Here is a 12,037-nt window from a genome sequence, read left to right on the forward strand (position 1 = left end):
CCCTTAATAATGGCCCCAAAGAGCAAGAGCAATTTAAGGTTTAGCATAGCTATTTAGGTGGAGGAAAAAACATAGCACATATAGGGGTCAGGACTACCCTTGGTTTCAGGCATCCACTGGCCTTGGAATGGATCAGTAGCAGATAAGAAGGGACTACTGTAAAGGTACCTGTGGGCAAATCAAACCAAACAAGAGCCCTTACTGGTAAGAAGGCAAAATCTTTTTAAATGCTATTAGTAAATTCTTGCTTCCCTTCCTGACTTTATGGAATTTTTAAGTCTTACATTCTACATGAAGTCCAGTTATCTTTATTGTTTTTTTGGGGGGGGGGTTTTTTGGGTTTTTTTTGTAGAGCATACTTCTCTATGTAAGCCTAGCCTCTGTTCTTTTTATGTTCTGTGAAGCAGAACTGGCCATACTAGTTTAAGGGTAATTCAAAAGAGCACCACCTTACGATTTTTCAATATCAACACACGTGTTATAGGAAGAGTGATGTTAGGATTAGATTTAAGCTTTCTCGAACCAGGCTGGCAAGGATAGTTGTTATTCGGGGTCAGAATTATCAGTCATTTCATTTTTAGACATGGGTTTATACAAATAAGTTAACAGGGAAATGTGGACATTCAATATAATCTAAGTCCAGCAAGGATTCTAATGTAAAAAATACATTTGTAAATTAGAAGTGATCTTCTGAAAGAAACACTAAGTGATTGCACTCTCATAAGGATATAATATTAATCTTCCATACATTATGTAAAATCTACCGTCATTTCCGAAGCCACAGAGAACACATTGTTTTTCCTTGTCAAAAGTACTCTTAATCCCTTGGCTTATACAACTGGGGCTGTGCTGCCAACACAGTCATTTCAATTTCTTGTCCCTTAAACAGAAGCACTAAGACACAAATACTTGCAATAAGAACATAGTTTTGAAAGGCATTTCATTAATAGTTATGGCTTTGCAAATGATTAGTTAACGGGAATCATGTCCATACTGAGTATTGTTTTCTAAGAACTCACTTATTCAGTGATCATTCAACTGAGAATGTTTCCAGAATGAATGTGTGTTTTTTCCTTCCTGTTTGGCTTTTAGTCAGGTCAAAGTTTTGCATTAAGATCAACAAAAAGAGAGCCCTGGCTGAGTGACTCAGTTGATTGGAGAGTTGTCCCATACACCAAAAGGTTACAAGTTCAATTCCAGGTTGGAGCACATACAGGAGGCAACTGATAGATGTTTCTCTCTCACATTGATGCTTTTCACACCAATGTTTCTCTTTCTCTCTAAAAGTAAAAAACAAAACAAAACAAACAAACAAAAATAGCAACAATGAAAAACAACCAAGCCATGTCTCCTTTGCTCACAATTCTTCAAAGGATTTTCATTGCCACTATGCTTATATCCAAATTCCTTGTTATGGGTTACAAAACTCTTCAAGTTCTGATTCCTGCCTATTTCTTTGACTTCTTCTTTACCAGGGGTGTAAATACTCCTACCACAGCTAATATCAAGCTAATAATGGAACATCATTGAACGCAAAGTGGGAAGAGAAGCACACCTTGTCTCTTATGAACTAGTATAAGCTGACTTTGGCACGCTATTGCCTACCGTTCTTTCAATTCCTCAAATTTCTCCACCCACATTAGTTTCCTTGCTGTTCTTCTACGACAGTGGTTCTCAAAGTGTGTTCCCCAACGAGCATCCTCAGGATCACTTGGGAACTTGCTAGAGATGCAAATTCTTGTGCCCCATCTCAGGCTTACTGAATTAGATACTTTGTATGTGGAACCAGCAAAGTTTGAGCAACCTTTCCAGTTGATGCCAATGCATGCTCAGGTGGGAGAACCATTGCTCTAATATACTAAGCTTCCTCCCAACTCAGGATCTTTATTTCTGCATCTCCTACCTCATATTCTCTTCCTCCAGATTTTATTTATCTAGGTCTCTGGTCAAAAATCACTTCCTTGAAGAGGCCTTCCCTCCTAACAACCACATTCTATTCCCCTTAGTAGAACGTAAGCTGACAGCAGAGAAGTTGTCTTACTCACTTGTGCATCTCTAGCACCAAAAAGAGTGCCTGGCATATGCTAGGTAAAAGGATATATGTGTCAGATGAATTAACATATTATATAATTAATGTTAAAATTAGTTTTATAGTCTAACAAGCACATTGAGAAATAAAAAGAAATTCAAAAAAGAGAGAGAAGACTATTATAGTCAGACATTTAGGGACCAACTACCTTCCTTCTCTCCACCCTGTAACCTGAAATTCAACACATACATATAGTAGTTTAGGCTTAAGTTGTTTAAACATATTTTAAGGGAAACAATCACCAGTATTTCTACTTATCAATTGTTTCTGGCTCTTTCTTGTGGGGGAGTGGAATAGCCTTATTGAGATACAATGCACATGCCACACAATTCACTTAGAAAGTGTGCAGTTCAGCCGAAACCGGTTTGGCTCAGTGGTAGAGCGTTGGTCTGCAGACTGAAAGGTCTCAGGTTCGATTCCGGTCAAGGGCATGTACATTGGTTGCGGGCACATCCCCGGTAGGAGGTGTGCAAGAGGCAGCTGGTCGATGTTTCTCTCTCATCGACATTTCTCACTCTCTCTCCCTCTCCCTTCCTCTCTGTAAAAAATCAATAAAATATATTTAAAAAGAAAAAGTATGCAATTCAATTGTTTTAGTATATTCACAGAATTATGCATCTAGCAACACAAGTAGTCTCATCAGGCTATTCTAAATAAATACAAATATTCTAGAAGATTCAAAAGAAAATCTATATCTTTTAGCAGTAACTTGTACCCCATTTTTTTCTCAACCATCCCAGATCTCAGCAACTACTCTGCTTTCTGTCTATGAGTTTGCCTATTTTAGCCATTTCATATAGTAAATGGAATCATAAAATATGTGGTCTTTTGTGACTGGCTTCTTTCACTTAGCATGTATCACTACTTCATTTCTTTTATTCACCAAATAATATTTCATTGTATGGATATACAGCATTTTATATACCCATTCTATCAGTTGATGCACAATGAGGCTGTTTCTACTTTTTGGCTATAAAGAATAATGCTGCTATGAACATTCATGTGCAAGTGTTTTTGTGGACATACGTTTTCTTTTTTCTTGTGTATATATTCAGTAATAGAATCAATGGGCCTATAGAATTATGGTAACTTTATGTTTAAACTTTTGAAGAATGATCAGATTGTTTTTAAAAAATCACACCATTTTGCATTCCCACCAAGAGTGTGAAAGGGGTCCAATGTATCCACATCCTTGTCAACAATTGTTATTATCTGCATTTTTATGGTTTTTTGAATTTTTATTTAAAATTTTTATTTAAAATTTTTATAATACAAATAAAATTGGTATACATTATATATGTATTTCAGGTGTACAAAGTTATTACTATATTAAGTCTAGTTACTATCCTTCCCATAAAATTAATCCCTCTCATCCATTTTGCCCTCTTCCTCTCTGGTAACTGCCAGTGTGCTACCTGTATCTGTGAGTTGTTTTTATTTTTGTTGTTGTTGTTCATTTTTTTGGTTTTTAGATTCAACATACATGTGATATCATACTAATTCTAACTTATTTCATTCAGTATAATACCTTAAGGTCCATCCAGGTATTTGTAAATGACAAGATTTTCTTACTTTTAATGACTGAGTAGTATTCCATTGTTTATATACAGTCTGGGGCAAAAGTAGTTTACAGTTGTGAGTACACAAAACAGTTTATTCTATATTATTATTTATTAATTACTGTATTATTTTCCATACGAACAAATGTAAACCTAACTTTACCTCACACGTGTAACATCTTTATCCAGTCACCCACTGATGGGCACTTAGGTTGTTTCCATATTTTGGCTATTGTAAATAATGCTGCAATGAATATAGCAGTGCATATATCTTTTCAAATTACAGTAAACCCTCAATTTTAAGGACCTTGATTTAACGGACTTTGGATTTAATGGATAAAATTTCCAGCCCATATGTCATCTGTGAAAATTAACACCCTGTTAATTTTTAAATACTTTTAACCAAGATTTGCTTATAATTAAATTAATAGGTTATGTTTTTGTTATCAATTCACTGTTATTTTTAACACATTTTAATGAATAGGCCATATGTTGGGGGGAAAAACTATAGCGATTTCTACAACTATAGTCCACATATTTAAAACCAAGAGTTACCACTCGTAAACAATGTTTGACAAATGATTAGCACACGATCACACCACATGCCATGTGGTAATTGGTTCTGCTGTCAAGTGGCTGACTTTTTGCAACAGTATTTTTTTTTATGGTATACATATGTGTCCTTATCGACCTATTACCTCCCACCCTTCCACTCATGCCCTCACCCCCAGTTGTCTGTGCCATTGGTTAGGCTTATCTGGAGCAGTTTTAATAGACTGGCAGATGCTTCCACTTGCGCTAAGACACGCCCACCCATGTGCATTTGTTTACTCCTGGTGACTGGTGAGTGCACACATTTACTAGACCTATTCAGTGTAAATTTAAAGTGACTTTAATACATATAGAAAGCCTTCTGTGAAATTAAACTTCTCATACATACTTAATTTTAATTATACAAACGTATCTCCATAAGTAAAAACAGGTAATTTGTCAGCTTTTTAACATAAACATTCAGAGAAACTACTTTATTATATAAGAGGTTTTCGGTATGAATGGACACTTCCTTGCCCAAATTAGCCCATTATATTGAGGTTTAACTCTATAACGTTTTTCTATTCTTCACACAAACACCCAGAAATGGGATAGCTGAGTCATATGGTAATTCTATTCTTAACATTCTGAGGATTGTCAATACTGTTTTCCGTAGTGGCTACACCACTTTAAATTCCCACCAACAGTGCACAAGGGTTCTCTTTTCTCCACATCTTCACCAACACTTACTTCTTGTCTTTTTTAGTAAAAGCCATCCTAATAAGTGTGAGGTGACCTATCATTGTGGTTTTGATTTGCATTTCCCTGATAACTAGTGATGTTGAGCACCTTTTCATATGCAGGTCTGTCAGCTGTGTGTCTTCTTTGGAAAAATGTCTGTTTAGACGGTCTGCCATTTTAAAATTGGATTGTTTTGTTGTTGGTGACTTGTTCTTTATATACTATTTTGAATATTATCCTTTTGCAAATATTTTCTCCTCTTCAGAAAGTTGCCTTTTCATTTTGTTTATGGTTTCCTTCATTGTGCAGAAGTATTTTAGTTTGATTTGGCCCATTTTTGTATTTTGTATTTTTTTTCCCTTGACTTTGGAAATATCCACAAAGACATCACTAAGACTGATGTCAAGGAATTTATCCCCCTATGTTTTCTTCTAGGAGTTTTATGGGTTCAGGTCTTGTGTTAAAATATTTAATCCATTTTGAGTTAATTTTGTGTATCATGTGAGATAGTGATCTAGTTTTATTCTTTTATACATGACTGTCCAATTTTCCCAACACCGTTTATTGAAGAAACTATCCTTTCCCCATTGTATGTTCTTGGCTCCTTTGTCATAAATTAATTGCCCTTATATGTGTGGGTTTATTTCTGGGCTCTCTATTCTGTTCCATGGATCTGTGTCTCTGCTTTAATGTCAAAATCATACTGTTTTTATTACTATAGCTTTGGAGTATAGTTTCAAATCACGGAGTATACCTACAGCTTTATTCTTCATTCTCAAGGTTGTTCTGGATATTCAGGATCTTTTGTGGTTCCATAAAAATTTAAGAATTAAAAAAAACAACGTAAGAATAATTTGTTCTAGTTCTGTGGAAAATGGCATTGGAATTTGATAGGAAATGCAATTGTTATCTGTATTTTTAATGACATCTATCCTAGTAGTTATGAAGTGGTTTGGATTTGCATTTCACTAATGACTTTGAGCACCTTTTCATATGCTTATTATCTATTTGTATATCCTCTTTGAAAAAATGTCTATTCAGATCCTGCCAACTTTTAAGTTGGGTTATTTATCTTTTATTATTAAGTATAATAGCTCTCTATCAATATTAGATAGAAGTCCTTTATCAGAAATATGACTTACAATTTTTCTCTTATTTTGTGCTTTGTCTTTTTACTTTCTTGTTCTTTGAAGCACAGATGTTTTTAATATTGACAAAGTCTACTTTATTTTTTCTTTTTTGCTTGCGCTTTTAGTGTCATATCTAAGAAACCATTGCTAAATCTAAGGTCATACAGATTTATGCTTATGCTTTCTACTCATAGTTTTATACTTTAGCATTGATTCAGTTGGTCTTTGATCCATTTAGGTCCTTAATCTGTTTTGAGTTAAATTTTGTATGTGGTATAAAGTAGGGGTCCAACTTCATTCTTTCACACTTAGATATGCAGTTGTTCCAGCATTAGTTTTTGAAAAGACTGTTTATTTCCTATTGAGTTGTCTTCACACACTTGTTGCAAAAACAATTGATTGTAAGTATGAGGGCTTATCTCTGGACTCTCAACTTTCTTACCTTGATGTGTATGTCTGCCCTCTGCCAGTTCTCCTGGTCCTTTTAATCAGTGTCTACTTGGTCATATATTAGGATTCATTCAGTGTGCAAACATATGTTTTATCCCAAAACAATTTTATCTACATTTTACAGCTAACAAAATGTAGTCAGTTTTACCATCTTAGGAGAGGAGAAAGAGGGGGCGGGGAGCTATATGCAGAATGGAACTAAAATATTTGGAGATATCTATACTCTTGGCATTGTTAGTGAAAGGTCTTGGTATTTTGATGAAAATGAAGTTGATTCCTTCTCCTGACTTTGTGATAAAATAAACTATTCTTCTTGGGAAATTGTGATGTCACATTTTTCTAACACTCCTCCCTTCCCTCCTACCCACTGTTCTCATGTCTGAGGTCCTAGAGATACTACCATATAAATAATTTAAGTTGATGGAAATAACTCTTTTTCTTTTGTCCAAAAAAAAAAAAGATTTAATCCTACCCATTGTGAAAACGGAAATAGCCAAGAAGTCTCATCAGATATAGGCTTGGACACCATCTTAAAGTATTGTATCTCAACAAAATCAAACACATAAGATATGCTGTGGTCAATATTCTCTTTCTAAACAGAGAGAACTTTAACTGGTAGTACTCTAGAATTCAAATGGGGCTTGCCTTGTTTGGCAAGGAGGACATTATTTTTTAAGAATTTCAATTGTACACAGAAGACATTTTTTCCAAGTACATTTTCAGTTTTCAAAACCCTGTGTTATTTATAGAAAACAGAATTCATGTGTTTTTTATTCATTTACACTTAACTCATTAAAAAATTCCTGTTACACTACTTGGTATTCAATGACTTTTCAGCTTTCTAAATAAGTTTCCAAAAGCTCTCTTAAAGATATGAAATGGTGTTAAATAAATATGTACATGAGTTTCCAAACCATGTTCATAATTTTTCTTTAGCATTTTGTGCCTATAATTAGTAAAATGTGCTTTTCTACTATCCAGAAAGAGACTAATGTGATGAAATTTATCATTTCTCATGCAAAAAGCCCTCTAACTTTACAAATAAAAAGTTTTAAATATCATTAGACAAATTATTTAATGATTCATATATATATATATGCATACTATTAAAAATGTCAGGAAAACATCAGAAATTAAGGATGAAGAAAGTGAATGAATAATTATTGAGCACTTCTTAAGTACCATGTACTGGGTCTTATCACTTTATATACATAGAATTTAATCCTTAGGAGATGGATGTTTTTATCACACTTTCAAAGATAAGAAAATTGAGGCTCATACAAATAAAATAATCTTCCTAGAACCACATAGGTAGAAAGATAAAGCCAGTATTCTAACAAAGGTCTATTTATTTACAAGTCCATGTTACTGGTACTATCCATGAATACCAGTGAATTTGAAATTAAGAGAACTGGTTTCACATTACTGTACTTTTGCTATATAGTGGTACTATGAACTTGAATCAACCTTAGCTTCACTGACTATAAATGGAGTTGATAATACCCACCTCATAATGCTGCTTTTGGAGGAAATGAGAAAATGCACACATGAACATAGCCAGGCTGAGTTGAGTTGGCTCTCTTGTCTCTAGCCTTGTCCTCGCTTCAATAAAATTCTCACACAGCACAGTCTAACACTTAAGTCCCAGGTTTCATGTCTATTACATCTTCCAAAATTTTCAATGATTCCCCAGAACCTTATACTGTTGGAGAGTGGGAATTTTTGCCCATTCCAGAGACTATCCGTGGACTATGCCCCAGATAGAGTTGTCAGTGCTGACACCAGACCAGGCCCTGAGATACGGTCTCATGGCCTCTTCCCAGCACGTAGGCCTTCTTTCATAGAACACTGTCAGCTTTCTGAAGAACAGGATGACCATGTGAATAACATGGTTGTCAATGGCATAACTCTGACATTGTTTAGGAAAAACTGTTTTTTCTTGAGTTACTTGTTCTGCAAGAACAGGATGTGACCAAAATCGGTTAGGCTCAGTAGATAGAGCGTTGGTCTGCGGACTGAAAGATCCCAGATTCGATTCCAGTCAAGGGCATGTAATTTGGTTGTGGGCACATCCCCAGTAGGGAGAGTGTAGGAGGCAGCTGGTCGATGTTTCTCTCTCATCGATGTTTCTAGCTCTCTATCTCTCTTTCCCTTCCTCTCTGTAAAAAAAAAATCAATAAAGTATTTTTTTAAAAAAGAACAGGATGTGGTTAATGTGCTTAAAAGTGGTCCTACACAAAGGGTTGTTGCTGCTCTCTGGACTCTCTGAATGGAGAAAGGCAGAGCAGACTTAATAAAGTCTCCCTAAATTTTAATTGGGTCTGGACTCCAGTGGTCATTGACTCGCGTTTGCTCCTCAACAATACTTTTTTTTTTTTTTTTTAATATTTTAGTAAAATACACGTAACATAAAATTTATCATTTTAACTATTTTTAAGTTTATAATTCAGTGGTATTAACCAATTCACATCGCTATGCAACCATCTTCACAATCCCACACTATATTTTTCCAAGAAACATTTCACCATACTCTACATTGAAAGTTTCTGCACTCAAGTCTCATATCTGTGAAATCTTCCTTAACTATGTTTACCTGTCTTGTATTGCATATTGGAAGGCAGTTTAGCACAATGGTTAAGGGGACAAACTCTGGATCAGATTGTTTGGATTCAAACTCCGGTTTTGTTATCTCCTAACTATATGACTCTGGACAAGTAAATCATATTCTTAGTGTCCAGGAATTTATCCAAATGATTTTAAAAATTGTCCACACAAAAGCCTGAACATGAATGTTTATAGCAGCTTTCATCATAAATGCTGTTTATTGGCTCTGGGTCCCTGTCTCTCCATCAGAGGACAATGGTCCGCACCCAGTCCCAGCTTTCCCTACTGTATTTGTGTCTGTCTCTTTCATTTTCTAAATCTTCTGTTGCCCCTACTCAGGAACTGGATCACTCTCTAGCCACAATGGATGCAGAGAAGAGAGAAATATTTACATATAGAATTAATGTTTTGAATAAAATGTGCTATTTGAATAAAAGTAAATGCTGCTCATGTGTACTCAATTGACATATTTATGAATTACATTAGGGTATATAATTCCATGAATTTATTACTTACAAATACTATCTATATACATAAAAGCCCCAGTGACCAAATGACCAAACAACTGAATGACAGGTCAACCGATTGCTGATGTGCACTGACCACCAGGGGGCAGATGCTCAACACAGGAGTTGCCCTGTGGTGGTCAGTGTGCTCTCACAGCTAACCTCCCACTGCCGGCCAACCTCCCTCAGTCCCTCCCCCTGGCAAACCAACCTCCTGTGGCCCCACCCCCAGCCAGCCTGCCCGCCCCCCCAATTGGAACACCACCTGTGCATGAATTTGTGTACCGGGCCTCTAGTTACTTATAATAATTAAGAAATATATCTGTCTATTTGATCTATTACTCTACCACTGCTTTAGGGCTTAAACTGAGACATAGAGAAGGAAATATGTATATTTTTGAATTCTGGTTTTTAATATAACCACAGTTGTTACAGAATCATCAACATTGTCATGATCATGAGAAAATATGAACTCTTTTGTTTTTTATACCTCATTCCTTATACTCACTTCATCTCTGAGCCTCATCACAGCTTTACTTATCTGTTTCCCTCTATTAGACTATCAGCTTGATCATTACTCCAATCAAGGACATCAGAAAGGTATGAGACTTAGGAATGGGTTGAAAATAATCATTTTGTATATTTTCTCAAAATAGTCTCTACTAAAGTGTCTCTAGTCAAAATGATTGCATTGAAAACTTATATATTTGGGAAATTATTATTATAACAAATGTCAAGTTCATTTAATTAATTTTCATTGTCTTAGCTATAGGTTAGGTATTTGATGAATGGGAATGAGAGTGAGATACCACCAAACAATCCTAAATTTGAAAACAAAAATATCATCTTAATATTTGAAAATGAAACTAGTAGAATCCATACATAATAGAATAACAACTTCCTATAGAAGTAGAGGAAGATATTGTATGTAAATCAGTAACTAAAGAGTTTTGGAAAGAAAACTGAAAAGAAATTCATTGAACATATTTATTATGAACTGCTCCTATGTATAAATCTCAGTGAGGAGCACACAAAATTTCAAGTAAGATAAAAAGGAAGTGGTCTTGGGAAAGATGGTTGTATTGCCACGCAATTGTTCAATCCAGCTTAATCTGATCAATTTCACTATAGTTTGACTGAAGAAGAAAATCCTGAAATGCAGTTTTTTAGAATGCTTGCCATCATTCATTAAACATTCTTTGAGACTTAGTAGAGGTTTTGTGAAAAGCACTGAAAATGTAAAGACCAATAAGACAGTCTCCATCTTCAACAAGCTGATAGTCTAGTAGAGAGAAACAGATAAGTAAACTAATAATTACAATATAGGCTATTGTTATAAATATTAATAATAATTACATATTGGATTGGTCAGCTATATATGCAATGCTGCATAAAGAATGTGGTGACTTAGAATGGGAGAAAATATTTGTAAATCATACAAAATAGATAAAGAATTCATACAACTCAATACCAAAAAAGCACAAACAATCCAATAAAAAAATGGACAAAATGTCTGAATAAACATTTTTTCCAAAAATGACATGCAGAAAGGCCAACAGCTACATGAAAAAATGCTCAATGTCATTAGTAATCAGGAAAATGTAAATTAAAACCACAATGAGATATCACCTCACATGTTTCAGAATGGCTATTGTAAAAAAGATAAGAAACAAGTGTTGTTAAGGATGTTGAGGAAAGGGGACACTTCTGCACTAGGTGGGAGTGTAAATTGTATGCTACTATGGAAAAAAGTATGGCAGTTCCTAAAAAAATTTACAAAATAGAACTACTGTATGACCCAGAATTCCACTTCTGGGTATCTATACAAAGAAAACAAAGAACACTAACGCAAAAAGATACATGCATTCCCAGGTTTATTGCAACATTATTGACAAGAGCCAAGAAATAAAAACAACCTACGTGTCCAAAATGAGAATGAGAAATTTTGACTACAAGCCCATGGATGGGGGCAGAAATATCAGGAAAGCTTGCCAGAGTTAGTAAGGTCGGATGAATGGGTAAAGATGTTTTATTTTTACCTTTTAATTATACATATATATTATCCATTATAATAAAGAGGTAATATGCAAATTGGTCATCATTCCAACAAACAAGATGGCCACCCCCATGTGGACACAAGGTGGCCACCACAAGATGGCCAGCAAGGGAGGACAGTTGGGAGGGACCAGGCCTGCAGAGGAGGACAATTGGGGGGCACCCAGGCCTGCAGGGGAAGGCAGTTGGGGACAACAAGGCCTGCAGGGGAGAGTAGTTGGGGACAACAAGGCCTGCAGGAGAGGGCAGTTAAGGGGGACCAGTCCTGCAGGGGAGGGCGATTAGGGGCAACCAGGCTGACAGGGGAGGGCACTTAAGGGCAACCAGGCTAGTAAGGGAGGGCAGTTAGAGGTGATCAGGCCTGCAGGGGAG

The sequence above is a fragment of the Pipistrellus hanaki genome, assembly GCF_964339955.1.
Source record: "Pipistrellus hanaki genome assembly, chromosome: 1".
Taxonomy (NCBI): Eukaryota; Metazoa; Chordata; class Mammalia; order Chiroptera; family Vespertilionidae; genus Pipistrellus; species Pipistrellus hanaki.